Source organism: Passer domesticus, chromosome 8, assembly GCF_036417665.1.
Source record: "Passer domesticus isolate bPasDom1 chromosome 8, bPasDom1.hap1, whole genome shotgun sequence".
Taxonomy (NCBI): domain Eukaryota; kingdom Metazoa; phylum Chordata; class Aves; order Passeriformes; family Passeridae; genus Passer; species Passer domesticus.
In genome coordinates this window covers 37,946,779-37,969,792 of record NC_087481.1, presented here as the reverse complement: position 1 = coordinate 37,969,792, position 23,014 = coordinate 37,946,779, and the positions used below count along the sequence as shown (strand labels likewise).

Sequence of the window (23,014 nt, the reverse complement as noted above, 5' to 3'; positions counted from 1 at the left end):
ACCTTTACACTGACAGTGGTGTACAAAGGTGCTAGCCTGCAGACAGAGTTTCTTATTCTCTGCAGAAGAAAAGGAATCATTCATTGCTTTTCTCATTAGAGATATCTATCCCTTATAACATTCGGGCTCAAATTTCAGCTTCAGACACGCTAAAGCACAATGTGGTGATGTGCTTGAATTTCTCCATCAACAATTTGCAGGAATATAATCAGTTATATGCCCCACCAACATTCTTTCCAGCAGGTGGGAGTAGAACTGCTCTTCTGGTTGTTTTCCATCCACAGAACAGAATGAGAATTCCAAGGTATTCAGAATATTATGATATACTGCTACTCTATATCCATGATGTCCTGAAAAGGAGTGTACTTCCCAATTTGCAAGAAACTCCTTGAAGGTTAGCTCCTTGAAGGTTAAATATTATTCAAGGGAGGAAGGAGATAAGCCACCCTATAAAGGATGTCTGTAATTATTAATAAATACAATGAAGGAAAGTAAGATCATCCTGTTGGAAAGCAGTGTGAAAGGAAACAAGGAACCATTTCCTCCTAAAACCACACATTCACCATACTGTTCATTCCCAGTTGCTGAGAGTGTCATAATCAGTCACGTTACAAGGTGACACCAACTCCTACTGTTCCCTTGGGAACTCATGCAAAAACTTGATAGAAAAGAAACTGAAGGCAAAGGTATTTGAAAAGTTGGAAGAGAGTTTTCAAAGATACATCTGCTTTTTGGTACTTCTTTTCTTAGCAGTACTTATGCCATGGACAACAGAAACCTATGCAAGCAAAGTAAGGCTATTTTACCAATTATTTCTGTAAGCAGTGACACAGAGTTGAGCAGGAAATGCAGCGAGGACTGGCAGGCAGAAAAGCCATCTTCCTGTGCAATGAGAGTGCTGCCTGACACAAACACTTCAAGAACCCCATGGCTGCAGAGATTAAAATGTCCCACAGACAGAAGGACACTGAATAACATAGGGTTTGGCAAATTCACCTCCTGAACATTGTTGGTTGCCAAGAAAATTCATTCTGACTCACAAGAAGCCATATGTATTGTTCCACAAAAGGATATGAACAAGTGTAATACTGATGGCCCACAAAAGCAGTTAAAAAAATACAGCAGCTTTAACAGATTTCTATCTGGTCTGAAGAATAATTCTGGTCTCCAGAGGAGACCTCCTTAGGCTCACTGAATGGCACTTGTCCAAAAAGACCTGGCGGGTGGCCTGTCTGGGAAAAAGAGAGCAAAAGGACGGAAGCGGAGGTGACCTGGTAATGTGTCAGCAAGGAGTGGCAGGCCTGAAAAAGATTTTATGAAGCCAAAATGGGATAGAGGCATATAATCAAAACCTATTTTCCTACAACAGTTCTGCCCTGCAGAGCCCATTTTTGTGTTTTTGGTTTTTTTAGCCCTGTGTGACAGGAACCCTGAGGAAACACCACTTGACCTTCCTAGGACTGATGCTTAGTAATTGATAGTGCTGTTTACACAAGTGTCAGAATATTTCATTTAAAATTTTGGACCCTTAATTGTTAGATTTAGTTCTAAACTACTTCACAGAATGGTTGACTGAAGATCTGCATGTTTGTCGAAAAGATTTACAAAGATTTACACAGCGAACAAATCCAAGCCATAGTACTGTGGATGTTCAGACTCTCATCTGTTAGAAACACTTTTGGCTTTGCATATCTGTAAGATCTATCTTGGACAGCAGCATGCTTCTCACATTGTCATTAGTCAAACTGCACAGCATGTCTGGGCAGTAACTAAGGTTTATAGTCCATTAAATGGATATGTCAGTAAGAAACTGAAAAATTCTGACTCACCTAAAGCAACAAAAGAAGGTGATAGCAAATCATTCAGATCTACACAATAACATTTTTCTACTTTGTTTGATGTTACTCTTTTAGGTTAACTAGCAGGACTCTTCAACTCTGTTTCTAAAAATAAATCTCTTCATTCCATACCTGTAACATCTTCCCATTCTACACTGACTAGGCTGGAAATAACAGGCTTCCTGGTATTAAAAAACCTAAGTTTCAAAAAATTGTTTGCATGTCACAAATGTCCATGTCTCCACTACTTTCAAGCTTTTAAAAAAATTGTTAAATCACATCTAATGAGGATGTACCCCTGGCATCTGGTAACTTATTACTCCCTTAGGGTCTGCATTCTAGTTTTTTATATATCTGTCTCAAAGGACTCAAGCATGCTAACAGTAACTGACAAGACACACCATAAACAGCCCAGATCCACCAAAAAAAGCAGAAATAAAGGAGGTCTCAACATCCCTTCAAAAGCTGAAACTGAGAAAATGTTTAAGAGCCCTTTTTTCTTACTGGCATAGGCACCAAGGCAGGATTGCCCAGATTTGGAGCCCAGAAACACTGCTGTTCTCTGTAAGTAAATGAGCTCAGTCTAATTTTTTTTGCTGAGAATTCACTATTTGTTTTAATGTCCCCACAAACTATTTGGCAGTGGCACAAAGGTTTCTTCAGACAGCTGTGGGATATTACTGAGCATTTCATGCTCCTAGCAATGCAGTAATTCCCTAACCACTGTATAATTAAGGGCTTTGTTGAGGTCTGGTGACATATTTGAGTACTTGCAATGCTGCACCTTGTTTCATAGGTCAGACTGACAAGCACCAAGGAAAAAGCCAAATTTCTAGCCAATATATTTTTCTGCAAAGATGGATTCTTCAGTAGTCTTTCACAGCTGGTAGAAGTGTAGTCCATCTCCAACCTACTCCACTTGTCCTCCTCTTGGAATATAACCATTCTCTGCATTTGCTTTAAGTCACCATTAAAGCCCCAGTGCTCAGAGAACTGACTTGTCTTTCTCGAGGTCAGAGCAGCTAAACATTGAGCCTTTTGTTCTCATCACCCAATGAAAGGAGAACAAAATTCCTGAGTAGATGATTCTATCTTATTTGATCATAGTTTATAATTTCTTCCTTTGTTTCCTGTCATGGACTTCCCTGGGAAAGAAAAGAAGCAGCTTTCCCTGCCTAGTGTGTGATTTCCCTGCCCTTCTGCTGACAAGCCAGATGGCTGGCGCTGACTGGTGATAATATTACAGTCTCTGCAAGAGGCAAAGGGGAAATGACCTGTCAGCATTCAAATAATAAAACTTGCAACTGCCACATTTCACTGCTGATGACTTACTCATATTTGTCTTTTTAGAGCCTTTTTGCACCCTGCAAAATCCTAAAATAGTGAAAATACATTGCTGAATTAAAGACTGATTCTGACAACCTTTTTCTCATGCAGGTGCTTCATGAAATCTGCTGTAAAATAATGTGGATGACTCATACACAAATGTATGCAGAAGAAAGCACCGTTCTTCTATGCTAAGTACATTTACTGAGAGCAACATATCATTGACTACAAGATGGACAGTTACAAGATCTCTTAAACAGGCATTCAGAGAATTGATAAAAGCGTTAAACAACTTGAGTGGCAAACACGGATCACCTTCAATTGCCTAACTTCTTGTTTTAAGTGCCATTTCATGCTTCATGTCCCAGCAACATAAAGATATGAGAACTAATTGAGATGCTATCAGACTTCTGCATTTTTCCAGTTCAACACTATCTGTTCTTTTCATGTACAGGTATTTCAGATTTAAGGAATTCTGGCTCAAGCTGTGATATACGTAGAGAGAAAGAGAAAATGTTGTCTCAAAGGATTTTATATGAGTTTCCAAAATCTCACATACAGAAAAATGCCACCTGTATTTAGACATTAGTATGATAAATAAAATTCAGAATGTGGTATAATAGAGAAGAGATATTCTGGGCAAGTATGGGCATTCCAACCTGCTAGTATAGTAGAAACTGCAGACTGACTTTTCTACAGTGACTAAAACCCCTTGAGGCTTAATGTAATTTAACCTGCTTTTCTTAAGGAAGTATGTTCAATGTAGGTTTTGGCAACATTTTATTTTTCACACATGATGAAATAACCAACAAAACATCCTGCCCTTTCTCACACAGATGAAATAAACTGTATGATTTTCCATGAGAAGACTTAAAAAAAAGAGAGAAAAGAACAAAACACAGAACTAGCTCCAGTCTGATCTCTGTTGAAAACATGGTGTTTGGTAGAATATTCATTTCTATAGGAACTGACAGGGGTTTTGCATATCCATTTTATCAGAATTTTTGGGTTTTTCATAACCATTAGTGCCCCCACTGAATAGGATGACTTAAATACTTCAGTCACACACTATTCCATGTCTTTCTGGCATGTAAAAGAGGTTGGTGAGAAAAGACACAGGGCTGAAACTCAGGGCATTCCCAGAAAATAATCCTGATTCTCTCATGGTAAGACATCAAGAAAATCATTGTCAACCTGCTGCAAAATATGAGTCTTAATTTGGTTTATGCCTCACCTTTCTATCTATAGAAAAGGGACTTTTTAGAATAGAAAGTCTTCAGGGCAAGGAGGGTGACTTAGCAAGTACTTGTAAATTTTCTGGCAGGTTGGAAGTCTGATTTCAGCACTGGCCTCCAGGCAAAACCAAGAGATAATAAACTTTGTTGCAACTTCCCTGTGAAGCACCTGGATGCTATCAGTGATCATTATCTCACTGCCTTGTCCATTTGATGGCTCTTCATTGCTTGAAGAGGGCTAGGAGTTACATCTAATGGTGTTTCATATATGTACCTGGAAAAAGGTAAGACATTTCACATACTTGGTAGCAAAACAGCTGTCAAAGGCCTCACATATTTTGGGTGGAACAGTGCTACAGGACTGTGCAATAGTGAATAGAATTTTTGAGGATCTGTCCGGAGTAGGAGAGGCAAGAGCTGAAATTTTGCTTCCCTGTGGCACTTGAGTATCTGCTTCAGTACAAAGGAAGGTGCTAAGCACTTACCAGAATAATTTGCATGCTGGCCTTTAATTGTTATGTCCTTCCTCTGTGACTCCTCTCCTCTAGATGTATAAGTGAATTTTTCTGGGTCTTTGTATTAACAAAAAATTACAGCTCTTTTCTAAACAACTTGTTTGGAAGTGGTCAGGCCGAATGAAACTGGAAAAACAACAATGCCTGGAACTATTGGCTGAAAACGCCTTTGAAACCTGTTTGTACCTAGAACAGAAAGACTTGGGACTGTTATTCACATAACAAGATCTGGAGAGGAAGAAAAGTCCATAGATATGACTAGTCCTGAATAAGATGTTCTAAAATATTTATTTCTATCATAGAAATATAGAAAAATTATAGAAGAGTGTAATTTTATCTTTATGTCTGTAATATTCTTTGAAATCCTGAAGGGCTAGGGAGAGTGATTCTGGCCTTAGATGGTATATATGAAATCTACTAGTGTCCTAGTTTAAAATAGATGTGCAATATTGCTTTAAATTACCTGTATATAAAGTCAGTCTTCACATTCTCTGTCATCCACCTTCAAAACAGATACAGCATTTCCTCTGAAGTACAAGGATCAAGAACTGTTGAGTAGATAATGATCTAAACATGAATGTGCTTGTAGCAGCAAAACCAGTTTCTACAGGGAGATGGACATTCTGTGGGTGCTGCCATTGAATATTGTAATTTTCATGAGATTGCTAACTTGGGAGTTTCCCCACCCTCTGGCTGCTTGCTGAAAATATATGTCACATAATCCTTGAGACACCTAGTTGATTTTTAAACTTTTTTCAAGATATCTCCCTTAGTTCAAGTCTGGACCAAAAGATAATAAACCCCAAGTTTTTCAGATTTTGGAAGTTAGTATGATTTAACTTCTGCTATGGTAGCTGCTTTCTGTGAGAGTTTTTCATACAGCTCAGTGATCAGGTGCTAGAAATATGAGGCAATTTAATTCTTATTCTCTTTTGGTGACAGTCCCACCTGCAAGCTGTGAAGGTCATGTCTTTTCTGGAGTCATTGAAAGAGCAAACCTTGCTTTGTGACCCTTCACTGACCATGGGCTTGTGCCCACGCACATGCTCCTGTTTCTGTTTCTTCCCTTAAGCTTTGGAAGTAGTAATAAGAAGCTAAAGTGCTGTGCCCTAAGAAGATAAACCACAAAGATTTCAGGTTCTAACTAAGAAAGAAAAAGTAAATAAAGTAGTGGGTGAAAGGAAGTACTGGTGACCTGATTTGACAGCTGAGAATTGGTTTGAGAAGACATTAAGTTTCAAGAAGTACACACACATGGCAAGACCTTCAGAGGTAGGTAATCTAGTTAAATTCTTGAACTATTCAGTAAGAGAGAGAGCTACCTGTGGGTAAAGTTCCAAAACACAGTCCTTCCACATCCATAACTGGAAGCCAGATCTAGGGCAGGTTAAAATCAGAACACGTTTCTTATACCTGTGACAAAGAGAAGCTTAATATAGTACCTGGGGTTGGAGACTGCTGTTTGGTGCTGAGACTGGCTTATTCTGTACAGCAAATACCCTGGCTGGTTACCTCTGTCCAGCTGCATTAAGCAGGACACACCATTCTCTTCCTGAAGAAGACCCAGCATCTTTCCTCCTTAAGTGTTAGCAAACATCTGGGCCTATGTGTAGCATAATTACTAGAGGGTAGCAAGACAAATCAGTATGCAGTCAAAAGAAAAGCAGCAGATGTCTATTCTCTGGTTCTTTTGATATATGTTTAGTTTAGGTGAGAATCTTTCCAGGTTCCAAGATGCAAAATCCTAGAATCTGGAATCCCTTGATACTCTCCATTTTTAACTATCTGTACTCCTTGTCCTATTAATTCTTGTAGATTTTTATAATTTCTTCTTCACTCCCTAATGTCCTACAGGTACTGGGTATTATTAGCTCCAGCCACAGCTCTACAAATGTGAGTCTGACTGCCTTGACACCTTGCAAGTGGTCAGTAGGACAGCCTGTCTGCCTCTGCACAGCAGGCTCTGCTATCTCTGTGCCACACACCCAGGAGTTCTGTTTCCCAGGGTGGCACCAGCAGACTTGCCTTATATTTAGCTACTACCAGTCTCATGATGTTTCAGAATGTCCTCAGGTAAACTTACTAACTCCTCTGTCAAACCCATGAGTCAAGCCAGACAGCTTCTGCTGTCTCACACATTTAACAAGAAGGCCAGTCCTCAACAGTTTTTCTTTCTGGTTAGAAAAGCCTGTGCATTGAATGAAAGAAGGACACCCACCTTACCACATCTGCTTGTTTGAGCTTTTCTCAACCAAACAGCCAATAAATCTCCAATAAGCAAGAGAAAAAAACAAATACTCTCCAAAGAGCTGCAATACTCTACACTGCAAAGAGAGAGCAGATTATAAGGCTTCTGCTTTAGTGAGACACAAGGCAGATAGCCAAAAAGTCAGAACTACCTTCTCTTTGCTGGGGTGCTTTCCACAGACAGCCAGAGATGGAAGAAGAGCTACAATCTCAACAGGTTGTCAAGATGTTTCAGGAAAGAAGGTGGGAATTCTGTCTAGTTTCCATTATGTTGCCATTTTCTTGTCTCCCACAACCCTGTAATCTCAGTTCTCAACACAGAGATACAGCTAAAGATAGTGAATAACTTATATTAAAAGTCCTGGCTGGATGCTGCCACTATCAAATATCAGCTTGGCCAAACAAACCAAGAATGTGGCCATCTGAGAGAGATCTGCTAAAAGGCAGCTGCACCTTGGGAAGAGCTGCATTCAGTAGGAAACAAACCCATTGAAGAGCAGGTGTAAAAGAGTAAGATACAACGTAGAAATAGAATTTCCTCTCTCTTGGCTGTGAATCCCAGCTCCTTTGTTGTTTCCCAGCCATACCTTGTCTGTTTGCAGGATCTTTCCATAGGAATGAGAATGACATGGGTGCTCCTGAAAGGCAGAGTACATGAGATACAATAAACTGGAGAAATGTATTGAAGCGTCTGTAGAGCAAGAAAGGATAAGACCATTTCCCTTTTTGATGGGTAATCTCACTAGCTGTGGGAGAGGCAGACCCATGTCTCTCCACACTCTCTTTAGGGGGCTGTCTGGTGTGTTTATATTCAAAACTGCACAAGTGGGTTTCTGCAAACCTCTGTCCTTTTTCATGTATGCAACACCAAACCCTGCTTCCATCACAGCCCTCTACACTTTCCTCTGTTCCTGCTCTCAGGACACCTCCAGATTCCCAAACCTCTTCAGCCCCCACACAGAGCCTTTGAGTAGTCCTTCCTGGGAGCTCACCTGGCTTTTTGTTAACTCCTCTCACCTGGGTGCAGGGCATGTCTGCATTAGTATGTACTCATTATCTTATTGCTTGCTTGCCTGTTTTGCTCATAATTTTCAAAATGGTTTCTGAAAGATCTGGCATCTCTATTCCCTGTCTACCTTAATGTGGACTTTGACTTGTGATGCTCAGACTCCCTCATAAGACCAGGCATGCTTTCACATTTCCATTCTGCACACAGGGAGGGGGTGTTAGGAGACATCTGCACTACAGTGTACACGAGTACCCTGAGGAGGAGCAACTCCCTGGCTTTCCTTCATGTGTTAATAGGGCTACTAAAACTGTAAAAGGGAAAAAGCTCAACAGGAAAGGCAGACGTGACCAGTTCCTTCCTCAAACAGTCTCACGGACTTTGGTTCTGCCACTCTGAGCCACAAAAGGCAATGGGGAAGGGAATTCAGGAGAAGTAAAGTGGGGCAATGAGCTGCACAATACAAGCACAACTTACGTGTTGCAGAACAAGACACAGGCCCAGTCAAGTCAGAGCATCACTCAGGCCTATGAACAACAACTGGGTGTTGCCGAAGTCCAAGAGCAGCTGCAGGCAAGTCTGTAGTGGTCACAGAATGGCAATTCAAATTTCTTAATGGCAAAGGAGGTGGGATTGAGTTAATCAGTCTGTGAAATGTGAGAAAAAAGTCAAGTATGCAGGACACTCAGAAAAAGAGTACACAGCTGGTATATAATTGAAAAAGTCTCTACAGTAGTGCAGCAGTCATTAAAAAAATTAATACGGTGTCTTGGGATAAGTGAAAATATGGATCTTAGCCAGGAAAGAAAAACATACTTTAACCATTTGCCAAATACTTGTGGACTGTACTTTAAGACTTAGGTGAAGACACCACTGGATACCTTTGGACAAACTGATCTCTCAGGTAGTGCTAATAACAAAATAAGATATTTCAGGAGAATGTCTACATCATCTCTACTGATGTTGACATTCCCTTGCAAACTCCTAAGAGGCATACAGAGAGAATGACATTATTTTCCCCAAGAAATGTATTTGGCTTTTTTAACTCTGGCTGTACAGGAGCTAGCTCACTACCAACCACTTGCACATGCAGAGTTCTCTTTCTCTGAATTGTCTATTAAAGGATTTCTAAATTATAGATTTTATCATTTACTATTACAGGGCTTTCCAAAGCCATATTCTTAATTGGCCATTATCTTACAGCTATGGGACAACTGGTGTGTATTCATGAATTACTTGGTACAGCCAAGTGCCCTCTAGCTTGCTAGCATCTTGCCTCAGGAATCTTGAATCAGAATACCTGATTTCAATCTTGTTTCCTCGTTTAAAAGGACACAAAAATATGAATAGCACTTCAGTAATATCCAAAGTGTTTCTTAACAACCTGGTGATGACCACCAGTAGTCCTGCTGATAACCCAGAACCAGAGTTCTCCTTTGTTTCATAGGACCTGAACTTTACTGAATCAAAACATAGTCCCAAAGACTGTGACTTTGATCTTTTTTTAACATACTCATATATGCAGTGCACCCATAAAGAAGATAAATTTCCTTCAGAATTGCAAATCCAGGACTAAGCACTCTGCATAGTTATTTTCTTAACTAATGCAGCCAAAGGAAAAATTTGCCTGAAGGAACATGTCAGCAGTTTGCTGAACAAAGGCTGCTTGTGCTCCACATGAATTTCCAAACTTTTTCTGATTAAATCCATGATAAATACTCCATAGATTAACTCCAGTTTGTGAAACACGTTCTGACTATGATGGTTCATCAGTAAACTAATTGTTAGATTCCCAGTTCTATGTAAGAGCTGAGAATATTCTGTACGCAATTGGACTTTCCTTTTCCATAAGTTTCATGTTTATTTGACCACAAAATATTTGTTAAAGGTCACTTTCATAACCATCATGAAAAAATCCTTGAATCTCATATAACTCAGGCCAAAATTGTAATGGTGATGTGCTATTTTTGCTGCCATGTGACAAATGCGAATCCAGCTGTTCTGTTCTCCCTCCCCTCCTCCAGTGCCACCAGGAGATGAGACACACAGAGGAGCTGAAGACTGTAGGAAAAAAGTCTGTTGTGAGCCAGATACTTTGGTCTCCCAGGCCTGCAGAGCACTGTGTGAGAGAGGTATCCAGATACTGCCTTTGTATGAGCAGCACAAAGTTGCAGAAGCAGCTCTGACCTCTCCTGCACAATTGCTCTGTGTATATAAAAAGAAACAGCGAATGAGTCAGAAATAGGGAGAGAGAACATGGGAAAAGGGCAGTCATGTTTCTGACCAGGAAGAGAATGGGGATAGAAGCCAGCTCTGTAGAGTGGAGCAGTTTGCCCAGCTGTCCCTGCCACACTGCTACACCCACAGCACACACTGAAATGGTTTCCTGCAGCACACTGCTAAAAGCCAGAAAGGCACCCTGGAAGCATCAGGGTGAACAGTAGAATTACACCCTGAAGTTGCTGTGAAATGGAACAAGTACTTAATCTCAGCTGATCGGTTATCCCGACCTAGCTCACCCTTCTTTATTTAATGTTGCCTTAGGATTATGGTAAGGAGGGGGAAAAAAAATCACATTTTCCTGTACTAACTACAAGTATTCCAGAATATCAAAATCCCAGGTATATCCTTTTGCACTTGATTCTGTATATTATAAAATGCATTTATAAATGACCAAATCTATTTTTACTAATTCTGTATGAACTTGGAAAACAAATCTTAAAGTGTTTGGTTTTTTGGTTTTTGGTGTTTTATTCTGTCATACATTCACACTGGCATATTATTGCAGAAGAGCAGGCAAGTGCTGAGATGAGAACATTGGCTTGCCATTATCTGACTGGTCACAAAGTGCTGAGTTTTGCACAAAATAATTTTTTACTTCAAAGGTTCTCAGAAGATCTGAGTTGTTTGCACAGGTTTGCTATTCTAGGGTTGCTCACAAGTGCTGAACTGTAGAAATGTTTGTTATTGTGTTAAAGACACTAAGTGCTAGACAGTTGTTCACTTTTTTTTTTTTGGTTGGTTTTGGCTGGTTTGTCCTTGGTTTTTTTTTAAATAATACCAAGTAACAATTGTACTGAAAAACAATTAACCAAATTGCTAAGTCTCCATTAAAGCTAATGCCTTAATTATTTATCTGTTTATTTTCTCTACTTCCTTGTGGCAAACAAAGAACTGTAAAACCAGGTTCTAAGATTTCCATTTAAAGTGCTAGGCAGTATAAAAGAGTGTTATTGCAACAATTGTATTATTAATGAACAATTTCTTAAACTATCAACAACTAATGACATACAAATCTTAGAAGTGATAGTGTTCTTAAATAAATAAATAAATATCTTAGAAGTGATAGTATTATTTTTCTGATGAAAAATATAAATCTCAATCGTGTCTCAGCTGCAGGTAAATTTTGCTCTCATTTGCACCATCTAAACAAAGTAGCCCTGCTTAATTAAATTCCTGTGGGGTCCTGAGGACCATGCTTTGCTAGTCAATTAAAAGACCTGAACATTATAGATCAGATGCAAATGACTGACATATTACTTTATGGAAAGGCTTTCATCCTAAAAAAGAGAAGATCCAGCACTCTTCATGAACTGTTATGTGTTTTAACAAGCACAGTCTTTGCCTTCCTCATTTTTAACACCCTTCAAATAAAATGAGAAACAGAACAGGAATATGCAGACAAGAAGCTTCACTTTGGATCTTTTGAACATTGGAGTTACTAACAGAGGCAACAGTTTTTACAAGATCTGTGTGCTCTGGCCCTAAAGCATTTCAATGCAATTTGGGCATTTAAATCCTCAGCCAAAAATACACATTAAAATATCACGTTTAAATAAGAAGAAAAGCAGCCTAAGAATTATTTACTTCAAGAATAATTACACTATCAGTAAAGTTAGAACTGACACAAAAGAAGCAAAGCACTCCTATGGTAAAGTTTTTGGAAATACTTTATAAAATTCCGAAGTATTTTGTGAAATATGATTTGAAATTATTGCTTCTTAATGGACAGATGCATACCTGTGAAGAAGCCCTGCCTTACACACAGACACCAGCTTTCAAAGGCATATTTAAGAATTATGGCTGCTGAGTGAGCCTCTTTTGAGAGATGCAAACACTACTAGCAAAGCCTTAGAACCCAGAATTTTATTCTTTCCTTTTGCATTATTCAAAACTATAAAACCTGAGCCTTTTCCAAATAAAGATGATTTTCTATTAATGTTGTCAACAAGAAATTGCTGTCTCCATGCTGTTTTCAATTACTGGACAGTTGGAATTAATTATTATGACATCTGGTTGGTCCAATCTGTGATATTCACTGAGTTCACTGTCTAGCAATTTGGTGGTCAAGCTGAGGGCAGCTGCTCTGTGAATGGGCACCACACCATAACATTCACCCTTTGACTGGTTTTGCAACTAAGCCCTTTCTTTTCCATGGTCTCTTCTTTTCTGTAAGCCTCTTGCTACTGGCCAGCCTCATCTCTTTTCATGGTCTCTGCCACACCAGGGTGCTGTGCAGCTTCTGGTACATGGCCTGTGCAGTGCATACATCCTCACTGTAAGTTTCCACATTGCTCTTTTGCATTGAACATTTTCATGGAAAGATGCCTGAAATGCTGTGATCTTTCCACAGTGCTTGTGAAATACATTTCACCCAGCTCCCAGTGGGAAATGAGCTTGGAGACACAAGTAAACAGGATGTAATCAACCCTTTGTAACAACCTCCTGGTTTACATCAAACTTCTACCAACACCAAACATATGTCTACAACTGACAAAATGTTTGTCCAGTAAGGAAGAAAGTGACCTATACATAAGGGTAAGCCTGCCATTTCAATAGCTGACCTAGGCTGCTCTCTCCCTTACTATGGTAAGTAGCTCAGTATATAGCTCAGTATAGCTCAGTAGATGGACAGCTGATTGAACCACAAACGTCCAACCTGCCTGACAGCCCTCTCTGGCTGTGTTCATAACTGTCCTTAACTTGGAAAACATCAGGATAACACTGCTGGTGGTGATAGAGCACTGGTCAGTGTGGTCAGGACTGTAAAGGTTCTGTTGCTGCTGCTGGCAACCTCTAATTTAAAGTTCGTATGGCATCTCATTTAACTTCAACCTGTGGAGAAACTTCTGAGGACATGCTCTGTGATCCTACCAGTACCCACTGTCCAGAGCCACATCCTCACCTCGGCACAGTGCAGGTGCCAGTCTGAGTGTACCCTCTCTGTGTGGCAGAGGGAAGTCTGACCCCATTTTCACAATCCCGTGCACTACAACTAGGTCAGTGACTCATAGCGGTGACTCACTATGGTGCCTGATGATTATAAACATTTCACTGGATGCCTGCTCTTCAAAAACTTTGCTGCAGAGGCCAGGACTTCACACAACATAGTTGCATGAAGTTGGTAGGTTTGAATTTGAGATGGAATATACAAAAATTAACTAAAAACCATAGAAAAGCAGATTCATCCCTGTCAACTCATTCTGTGGTTCTACTGATCAGTGGCCAGGAAAGGAAGACAAGCCACCAGCTCAAGCTCGCAATCTTCTGTTGGGAAGAGTTTGCATTATTACTTACGGTGTTAGCCAGCTGTAATACAGTGTATCACATGCTGCATTAATTGGGAGCCTGATAATGACTGAAAGAAGAAAATGATCACCTCAAATGCTTTAAAGAAAGATTTTGCTTCAATTAATGACATTTTCAAAACACAATATTTTGTAGGTCCTATGATTTCCTATATGAAATCCATGCTCCTGTGCTTCAATTCTTTTTTCCAATAATCAGGAAGGTATGAAAAGGTAACCCACATTCTCCACTGCTTTGATACACCAAGCAACCTTGAAGTATTAAAGAAACTGCAGAAAGTCTTGCCATGAAATTGTGAAATTTGGCAATACTGACAAATGAGAGTGGCTTGCAGCTCCTTTATAATTAGCTCATAGGAGCACCCAGCCAGGCGAGGAAACAGAGTTATTACACAGACTCCTTTGGGTCCACTTTGTGACACAGTCTCTGTGTAACACCTCAGATGTTTCCATGAATTTATTGAACAAGACCAGCATGAACTCAAAATTCTTGATTTTTTTTGCTTTCTTTTTTGAAGCTTTCGTAATTTCTGAAATGAATACAGGTTTTTCCTCCTGCGCTGCTGGGGTGGAGGTGCCGCTGCAACATTGCTGGGCAGCTAACTTTAGGAATTCTTCAAATTCCTTATATTCAGCCTCAGGAGAAAGGAGTGGCTTGCATGACTTTATTGTGGCTGATTTAATTTGTTTACTCCTTTACCTCGTGCCTTATAAGTGGGTTTGGGTTCAGCACCTCTGCTTTTCTTATGCAAGTCAGAATTATGACATGCTGAACAGGTACAGAGCAAAAACAAAATAAAACAAACAAACAAAAAACCCCAACAACAACAAAAAAGGTATTCTCGGCAATGTGGTGAATTAAATACCAAATTTTACAGAATGGTTCTGAACCGACAGCTGTAGTCTTGACAGCTGTCCTCAAACTCTGCTAGTCAAATCCTTGGACTTTCAAACTTGTGACAGACACATCACTTCCCCTGAAGACCACTTCCACTTATTAACTTATTAACATCAGGAAATGGTGTCTGAGAGAGACATGTGCTCTGCTTGGAGTGCCCACTTGGGCAGACTGTGGGATGGAACACTTCCTCTTGACATCAGAGCTCTTCAATATCCTGCTCTGCCATGCTGGCTCTTCTCTGTTTTGACCACTATATCTGCTCCCCAGAGAAACTACCTGCACTGAGATAGGTCCATCACTGTAACATTCACTTCTGGAAAGAAAAAACCAAAGCCCTACAAACCATTAAAATCCAACACCTTTGGAGCTACTCTGAGCTTGCCTGCACTGGTTGGTACCAGGCTGTTCCTCAGTTTGTGCTCCAGCACGCGGTTCCCGAGGGCAGCATTCACACATCTCCGCACTGCATCTGACGCGAGGCCGGAGGACGTGGATTCCTCTCAGGAACAGTGCTCAACTACCAATGACCACCAGTGCCTGCATCATGGTTTGGATGACAAAACTCAGGGCAAGCAAATTTGGCACATTCTCTGGGTAAATGTAACAGACTTGTACATGGGAGGACACATGGTCTCTTAAGGGTCATGTTCTCTCAGCCTTATCCCTAAGCTCTTCACTAACAATGAAATAACGAAACAATTACTTGGAAGCACCACCTACAACACCAGTCACAGCCCAATGTTCCATCTGACAGCTGCATTGCTATTACAATGGCTTATTTTTAATGACTGGGTTTTCTTGGCCAAGGTCTGATTCAACCCATAGGGAAAGGAAAAATTCTACAAACTCTGAAATGCTGCCAGCTCTTTCTGTAAAAATATGTCCTTGGGGGATGGGGAGGGGGTTCTAATGCGTGGTGATTTGATGTCTTCCTCCTCATTTCTGTGGAAAGAAGTGACAGCCTGTGACTAAGGAGATCAAGAAATAGACAATGTCCACTGTGAAAAGGTGGTGGGGCAATATTTGGAAATAAGTCATTGATGATACAATGTCTATTCTCAAAAGAAAGGGTGGCAGGAAAGTGAAAAGTGTTTTTTTCTAAATGTGACCTATGAATAAAAAAACTTGACCATGAACTTAAACCAGAAAAATCTTATCCATCCTTCATTAAGCTGTTTTATTGTCTCACCTCCTGTTTTTGCTTAGCTGTCATGACCGTGAGAGGGAAATATGGAAGAACACAACAGAAATTTCCCCAAATGCAAACACTGTTTACTACATTGTAACCACTCTACAATAAATTACTTTCACCTCCAATGTCAGGCTGCCCTCATGTCAGTGGCAGTTCCGGCACTTTTCCATCTGTTGCAGAATCAACTCCATAGTATTTATGTTTAGAAGTTTTGACAACTTTATCCTCTAGATTTGTATGATTGTGTAGGCAGGATGCTAAATTAAACAAATTATTTCCAGTCTACCACAGTCAATATGTGATAAACAAGAGAAGTCCTGAAAACTGCCAGGGTTCACAGTATGATAAAGTATAAGTACCATAGATATTTTTCTTCCAATTAAAATACTTCAAATTCATGAACTCTGGTTAAGAAATGCATTTAAGCAGGTTTTTCATTTCCAACATATGTGACTTACAGACAGAACTCATGAAAAATGATTTCTTGAATCAAGACAATTTACATTTTAATTACAAAGTGCTCTCCTACCATACTGACCTGATTATAAAGTAGTTACATCAAGATGGCTACAAAAAAGGTAAATCTCAACTTATTCTAAATTTACAGTTTCATTGTGGATTAGACAGTGGAGGTGAAAATACAGTGCTTCTGAATGCTGGTAAAGAACAATATGTATTGCTTGGAAGACAAGCAAAATAAAGATGAAGGCAAACTGGACAAAGACCAGAGAAGAGCAACATGAATGCTGACTCAACTAAAGAGCACGGTCTAAAAGAAAAGGTTGAAGAAATTGGGGTGACAGCAACTGGAAAAGATACAACCATGAAGGACCATGAGGCAAAAAGCCAGGTCTAAGGTTTGTAAGATAAGAAAAAATGTTATTTAAAGAATAGCGATGCACTTTTCTCCAGCTTTAATGGTAGGGAAAACAAGAAGTATAGAATGTGGAAGCTGAGGATTAGTACAAACACTGCTTTACTAAGGAAAAAGCTCTTGAAAATGTTAGCTGTGGAGGTTTTAAGTCCCATTCACAGGAGGTTTGAACACAAATATGTCTCAGGAATTTATAACTAATGATACCTCAGTGGGGAGGTTGCATGACCTCTCAAACCTCCCTTTCATTTTCACATTTCTGGATCATTTTAGTCATATAGAAAAAAAAAAAGCACAGAAGTATTAACTTCCCTAAACTGATAGAGTCTTGAAAGAGCCAAGAGAGAACACAGAACATTGGATTTCAATTTCTCTCAATAAGAGAAACCCCTGCTATGCACACAGCACTGAGCAAATTGGTATGCATTCCCAAAACTGTCAGGGAAACTCCCAGCTCCCTCCTCCTCCTTTTTATCCTTCATATATTAAGTGTTAAGACTGGTAACTTAATGGTACTGAACATCAGATCAACTGTAGTAACAATATGAAATAGTCTCACTTTTTTAATAGGGATTATGGATAGAGAACGTGAGACTGCCCTTGTGGTGCCTGTAGACTTGTGAAAGAATACGTGACTGCTCGGTGTCAACCTCTGTCACTCAGCCTGCCCACCCTGAAGAGCAGGGCCATGCAGTGGCCATCTAGAGACACACCTCAATTTCCTTCCGTGCAGGGAGGCTGCTCTTCACATTCCTTTTCTTGGTCACAGATAGCACAGCCTCTTGCAGGCTGGCCTGCATGATCAACAAGTACCAGGTTTCTTATGCTGGCACACCAAATGTTCTTCAGAGCAAACCAGAGAAACCTGCTTTTTTTGGGTTTTGTTTTAATTGCCATAGGGTAGATATGGGTTGGGGTTTCACTGGGTGGGGTTTTAAAAACTAGTTTGTCTTTGACCCAGGACTGTTTAATATCTTCAAAACAGCAAGAAGGGTAGAATAGAGATTATCATTATTCACCATGTAGGGCTCAAATAGTAGAGTATTAGGGTGAAGATCAGGTTGTAATTTTGGAAATTTTGGCAAACTAGAAAAACAATTTTTAAAAAATGCTAATGTCTTTTGGCAAGTACAAGAAAATGAGCTTCAACAAGAAGATGGCACTGGTTAGGATCCTACTGTGCCAGCAGCAGGTCTGTGGGAAGAGATTCCAGGGCTATAATCATTCACAGATGAGTCAACAACATCACGGCATTGTGAAAACAGCAGGGATTGTACTGACTGTCTACATGGGAGTATGGCCTGAACAGCACAAGAAATAATCCTACTTCACTATCCACTTGGGCACTTGTAAAGCCTCAGCTGAAGCACTGAGTGTGGCTCTAAGTGCCAAGAAGGGCACACACCAGTAGGAGACAGAGGGAACCCAGCAAATGCATTCAGGAGTTCAGGAAACACTGCCTGTGGGCAGAGATCAGACACTGCACCAGGCACAGGCAAGAGGTGGGATGCCATACAAGTCTCACAGTACATCAGGAATCTAGAAATAAAATGTTTAAATGCCCATGGTAGACAACTAATGGATTCCAGTTGCACTGCCTGATTTTCATCAGAATAAATTGATGAGGAACATATACTGCCTCTATTAGCAAAGGTTTTTTAAAGCAGGTGAAACAATGTCACAGATAGAATGACCCTGCTTTTGGACAGAGGGATGAACCCAAGGTTCCTTCGAATATGATTTTTATCATTTAACAGAATTAATTTTTATCATTTAATTATTTATTGCAGATGGATCATTCCTGAGCTTAAGACTATAAAAGAAAACAAATCTAAAAATTTATGTACAACTCTCTGCTCTCTGGTGACATCCTTCTCAAGACCATGTGGATGTGAATGTTACCAATTCCTGTTATGATATGTAGAAACAAAAATACTAACATGGGAAAAAAAGAACCTCAAGGAAATCATTCTCTTCCTCTTTAACACAAGTTCCTTCTCTATCCAACAAAAAAAAAAAAAATTCTCTGGTTTATGCCTATTATGGAAATGGTTAAGTCTTTGACACACTAACCTCAAATCTTTCTAACAAACATTATTTCTTCCATAAATGAATTCCTTGCCTAACATTATAATCCATTACACAGCCCAAAGCCTCAGTGAGACACACTGCCTGCAGAAGTCTAGGAATTAGTTAAACTATTTAATTTGCTATGACTGCAAGTTTATTTAATTTCCCTAAGCCTCAGTTCTTATATCCTGGGAATATTAAAGCTTGAAAGAAAAGTTAGTAAACAGATACATCACAATATACTCAAATCATTATTTTCCTTCTCAATACATAAAAAACTAGGGACTAGGTTAAGTAGCATGTTGTCTAGAAAGCATATAAACTAATCCTATTACATGCAGCTTTTAAAATTAACAGTATTTTATCAATATTTTATTTTAGTATTATTTGAAAGATGCCTCAGGTAGCCATAAAATCTCAAAAATATCCAAAAACCAGGAAAAATACAATCCTCACTTTCTTTCATTTTCAGAAATGGCTTCTGTAATTGCTAAAAGATCTTCAAGGACTTGCAGAAGGTAAGAGATATCTAGATTCAATAAATGCATTTTCTTCAGGAGAACATCTGAAATTAAAGATCCGTTTTCCCAGGTGGAAGTATTACTATAATGAAAATCCTTATGAGAGCATTTTTATGCTGACTCATATTCAAAATAAGAGAGATTCAAAATTTAAAGTAAGAGAGAAATAAAGTACACATAAGTCTCATTCATACTCAGGGGTTACAATACTTGGATTAAGGGATTGAACCTCAGTTCCTGATTACAATCCTGCAAAAAGTAGGCTGCAGAAGAGAAAAAAATAGACATCCCCACCATCTGCTAAGGAACTAGATTTACATAGTGCAAGGACTACAAGCAGTAGGAAAACTTGGATTCTGGACAGGGAACATGGACACAATCCTGCAGCCAGGGAAATCTTGGGTTCTTGGGCTGGACAAGAGAGACAACCAGCACAGAACTTTTACTGCCTGTAAAAATCTGTCTGAAAAGACAATTATCCTTCATTCAATTTGATGAAGACACTGGTAAGACACAAGACACTGGTGTGGTAACATGGTGGCTCTTGCTCCCCTTTCTGCATCTGAAATAACCACTCAGAGTGAACTTTCCTATCTGCCTCTCCCGATCTGACAGAATTTGTTAACATACAAGAAATTTCAAAGATATGCTATGACCTTAAAGGCAAACATATTAATAGACAAATGGTCAAACAGGAATGGTTTTCTAAATGAGGCCTCCAAAGTAATAAACCACAGAAAACCAGAGGTTACAGAGGATGGACCCAGCAACCTCAGCTCTGAAAAACGGGCCAAGAACAATACTGGGGACACTGACTCATGGAGAGCTCTTTAAAATCCTGAGTAAACCACTGCACATCTGCATTATATCCTGCAGAAAAGACAGACTTGGAGATTTTATAGTCTCTTTTTATAGAATCCCTTCAAATGATTCTTGAGCAATCTCAGATAAGAAGAAATCGAAATTAGGAAATACAGAACTTCACTGATTAATGTGGTTGAACTAAGATGAAGGCAGTAACTTATAAGCAGGTCAGCTTCATCCCAGTAGGTCATTTCTGCCTCTTGAGATTCACTAAACTCAAGTTCATTTGACAAAGGCAAGGGAAAGTTGCTTTACTTGCACAGGAATTCAACTAGTAAAATTCAGACTTGTCTCAGAATTTTAAGAGCATACCTTAGACACAAAATACTTTTGACAGAGTATTCCTCAATGCCGCATTCAATGGAAAAGGTCTGAAACTTCTATTTTTCCAGTATATAACTGGTATGTGGGAACAAAAGATGCTATAGGGGGTTTTATCATAGTAACTGTATCAATGGCTACCCCCAAAATCCCATGCTTTTGCATACAACAAAAAGTCTGATACAGCCCCGTAAAGGAGAGGCTGCACTGTAAATGGGTTTGGTTTTAACATTTACACTGAAGGCTTTTTTGGTTTGCAAATATTTCATGAGTCACTTCTGATTTCTTCATATCTAGTCACTGGGTCATGTGAACAAAACATTTTCACAAGTACCTGAAAACTATTTGAATGAAATCTCACAAGCTATTGTGCTTCTATGTGTTACAGTATTGATGATTCACCAAACTCCATTTGCCCTTTTCAACATATTTTTTCTCTAGAATATTGTTATAATAATACATTTACATTGTATAGTGCCAGAACTGCACTCAAGGTACTTCAAACTGTCACACTGTATCTAATATAAAGAAGAGAAAATCCTGTCTGATCAATACTCTTGAGCTTTTAAAACCAGTCAGGAAAACAATGTGACAGCTTTCTCCACATACTCATAATTTATGGGAGGATTATTTTATTTCCTGTGTTGGGGGCTAAGTTTCTGAACATGTCACTGAATTATGCAGTTTTGCCATGAATTCCATAAGCAATTAACAGAAAAACAACAGCTGAAGCCAGATCTGAAAGACTATTTCCATTACAGAACAAACCAGTATAATCATGGTTTAGTTTCACATCAGTGCCATCAGAGTAGCCATGCCAATATGCAGGAAAAACAACAGAAGGTCCAAAAAGTTACTTATTCCATTCCAAATTTTTTTTTTGTTCTTACCACAAGATGATTCAAGTTCTTTAGCATATTAAATTCAAAATTCTAAAACATAACACTATACAATCTCATTCATATTCATTCCTCATTATACAGACATGGTCAAATAAGAGAATCAAGATTTTTCCCTTGGAAAACCTGTTTTCTGTCTTACTTTGAGAACATCATCTTCCAACATTCTCTCTAGTGGAGCTATAGCTTCAAAAAATTGTTGGGAATAAAGATAAGGTTTTGTGGTATAAAAAACTGAGTTAACCTTGGAATATTTTTTTCCAAGAGCACTACTTATGAATTCTGATCCTCATCAGCAGCAATTTTAATTGAGGAGCAGCATGGTTTTTAACATTCTTGTACTCCATATTAAAGTCAGTTCAGAAGTTTGAGATGCTGCTTGCCTCCTAACAACACGACTTCTTTCTGAATTACTGGTTTGATCAGGCACCCCTCTTTTGGATATATCTTTTTTTAATGTGCATTACAAAGAGAAAGTATGTCTAAGACAGGTGCAATTCCAAAATTAACAGAGAAGATAGATACAGAAAGTTGGTTTGCAGTCACAGCAATTGTCTCTGAAACATTTCCTCATGTTTCCTAACATCTTGTGATCCTCTAGGCTAACCAAATCAGTCACTGGCTTCGCTTTCCCAATAAACTTAAGCTGGCATGTGATTCTTTTGTTTGATTTTACAGCATTAACTCTTTTCTCAATTATCTGTTATATTTTACCTCTTAATCCCTGTAAAAATTTGTATTTCAATTTGTATTTGTAATTTACTGATTTCACCCATCAAAGGCTTCTGTATGGCTTTAATGGGTTTTCAAACCTTGCCAAATAATTCTTTGGAATTGAATGGTTTTTCAAACTTCTGTATTTTGCTCTAGTTTCTTTTAAAGGAATTTAAATTAACTGAAATTGAGCACACATGGATACAGGATCAAACACGATCTATCATTCCAATGCAATGGCATTTCGAAACAACACAGGTGTCAAATAATCAGGCTTCAACGCCACAGAAGTGGGGCACCAAAAAAGGCAGGCCAGAGGGAAAAAACCTGAAACAAAATCACCAAGTTCATGGAGGAATGTGGATAGATCAGTCAAGACCCAAGATGTAAATTCAAAGGAAAGAAAAAATGTGATTTGGCTGGTGGTTCATAGTCATTAACAAACTGCATGTGACAGAGCAAGAGAGGCCTCAATGTACGGAATGCAGTTATGTGTGCAGAGGAAATGAATAAAGATGACCCTACAAGGGTGACAGTCTATTCAGTCTAAAACGCTACTTAAGTCACATCCTACTTTGTTAGGAAAGGCAGCCCACAGTTATGTAAAGCAAGAGAGACTTAGCGTCAAGTCGCAATTGCATAAACTTATTTACACTAGTGTAAATAAAGGAAGCAGCTGAAAAAGATGTTGAAAACCTGACTGATATTAGGCAGTCCTCTTGCTCATGCTATTGCAATCCTTTCACCCCTGTAGGGATCAGCAAAGTCACAACGGGGCAGATATATCTAAAAATTGTTCCTTGCCATCAGAAAAACTGAACATGCAACAAAAGCTCAGTTTTATGTTGCATCTGTGGAATGAGTCATATGGGTTGCAAGCATGTGGCCTATCCTCCTGTGTGG

General features: G+C 39.2%; 1 protein-coding gene and 1 long non-coding RNA gene across 17 annotated transcripts in view; one reads left to right on the top strand and one right to left on the bottom strand.

Moving 5' to 3' along the window:
- CAMK2G (calcium/calmodulin dependent protein kinase II gamma) overlaps positions 1 to 23,014 on the bottom strand; it is a 241,591-nt gene that overhangs the window by 141,912 nt on the left and 76,665 nt on the right. The window lies entirely within an intron of this gene.
- LOC135305861 (uncharacterized) lies at positions 475 to 9,506 on the top strand. The gene is made up of 5 exons (XR_010366851.1): positions 475 to 2,402; positions 3,276 to 3,618; positions 4,489 to 4,683; positions 5,987 to 6,186; positions 6,769 to 9,506. It is a non-coding gene; the product is annotated as an uncharacterized LOC135305861 (long non-coding RNA).